The sequence below is a fragment of the Arachis ipaensis genome, chromosome B04, assembly GCF_000816755.2.
Source record: "Arachis ipaensis cultivar K30076 chromosome B04, Araip1.1, whole genome shotgun sequence".
NCBI lineage: Eukaryota > Viridiplantae > Streptophyta > Magnoliopsida > Fabales > Fabaceae > Arachis > Arachis ipaensis.
In genome coordinates, this window is record NC_029788.2 from 87,713,230 (window position 1) to 87,715,237 (window position 2,008).

Genomic DNA, 2,008 nt, shown 5'->3' on the forward strand with positions numbered 1-2,008 from the left:
TTCCAAGAACTTTGAAAACTGCTTGTCCTTGGTCTCCTTTTGAAGTCTCTGAGGATATGGCATTTTAGGCTTGTACTCAGGAGCCTTTGGCAATGTAGGATAAGTGTCAAGAGAGTCTGGGAATGGGTTGTCCGCATGCTTTGGAGGGACGTGCTCTACTTCGTTCTTCTTCTCCACTGGAGCTTCTTTTTCAACTGGCTTCTCATTAACTTGTGCTTCCACACTTGCCACTTGTCTACTTATCAAGGTGATAGCCTTGTATTCCTCTCTTGGATTTGGAATTGTGTTACCAAGAAGGCTATTAATGGTCCTCTTATCAATTTCATTAACTTTTGTGGCTAATTGACCCATCTGAATCTCCAAGTTTTGAATTGTATTTGCAGACCTCTCAGGTATTTGCTTGCTCAATTGGCCCATTTGCACCTCCAAGTTTCTAATGGAGGCTCTGATTTCCTGCATAAAACTCCTCATCATCTCCCAATTAGAATCTTGTTGGCATTGAGAGTTTGTCTGCTGAGGTGGTTGTTGTTGATGAGACTGAAATTGGCTATTATTATGATTGTTTTGTTGGAAACTGCCCTGAGAATTATTGTTGAAATTCTGAGATCTTTGAGGTTGGTCCATCCACCCAAGATTGTATGTCTTAGAGTATGGATCATTATTGGGGTTTCTAGGACCACTCCCCATGTAATTTACCTGTTCAGAAAAGATTGAGCATAATACTTCTCATTTTGTACAAAATTACCTGTCATGTCATAAGAGACTTCTTGAGGTGGATTTTGAGTTTTGATAGCTGAGACTTGCATTCCACCCATCTGTTGAGTAAGTAAATTTATTTGCTGAGACATAAGCTTGTTCTGAGCAAGAATAGCATTAACAGCTTCCATTTCCAACACACCTCTCTTCTGAGAAGTCTCTGAGTTCATAGGATTCCTGTTAGATGAGTATAAATATTGGTTGCTAGCAACCAACTCAATAAGCTCAATAGTCTCCTCCGGTGTCTTCTTCTTGTGCAGTGAACCACCTGCAGAATTCTCTAAGCACATCTTGGACATTTCACCTAAACCTTCATAAAACATATCTAGTTGGGTCCATTTGAAGAACATGTCCGAGAGGGCATTGCCTAGTCAGTAGCTTGTATCTCTCCCAAGCTTCATAAAAAGTTTCACCATCCTTCTGCCTGAAGGTCTGAACCTCCACCTTAAGCTTAGTCAGCTTCTTTGGTGGAAAAAATTTAGTAAGAAACTCAGTAACAACCTTGTCCCAAGTATCCAGACTCTCCATGGGTTGGGAATCTAGCCATAGCTTTGCTCCGTCCCTCAGAGCAAATGGGAAGAGCATGAGTTTATACACCTCAGGGTTCACTCCATTTGTCTTCATAGTGTCACAAATCTACAGAAAATTAGAAATAAATTGGTTTGGGTCTTCGTGGGGAAGACCATGATACTGGCAGTTTTTTTGCATCAGAGTGACCAATTGTGGCTTCAACTCAAAGTTGTTTGCAGCATAGGAGGCACCACAATGCTTTTTCCATAAAGATCTGCAGTAGGAGCAGAGTAAGAGCCAAGCACTCTCTTTTGTTGCTCATTTCCATTCGGATTAGCCATGTTGGCATTAGCAGCATTATTAGGATCCATAGTGGATTCTGCAGCCTTGCAAAGTCTCGCTTGTTGCAAATGTCGCCTGAAAGTCCTTTCAGACTCAGGATCCAAGTCTAAGAGATGTTCTTTGTCTCTGTTCCTGCGCATAAATAGACAGAAGACAAGAAAAGATGGGATTCTCTACGTCAGATTGTAGAGAACTCCCAGTGATGTAACCTGTGTAAAGAAATAAAATAAAAACACTAAATAATTAAAGCAAAAAGTTTGAAAATTATAAATAAAATTAAAGTGAAAATTTTGAATTTTTTTTATATAAAATTGAATAGAAAGATTAAAATAAAAATAATTAGGTAACACCAAACTTAATTTCAGAAACTAAAAAAAACTACTTAAAAGAAAACATGAAA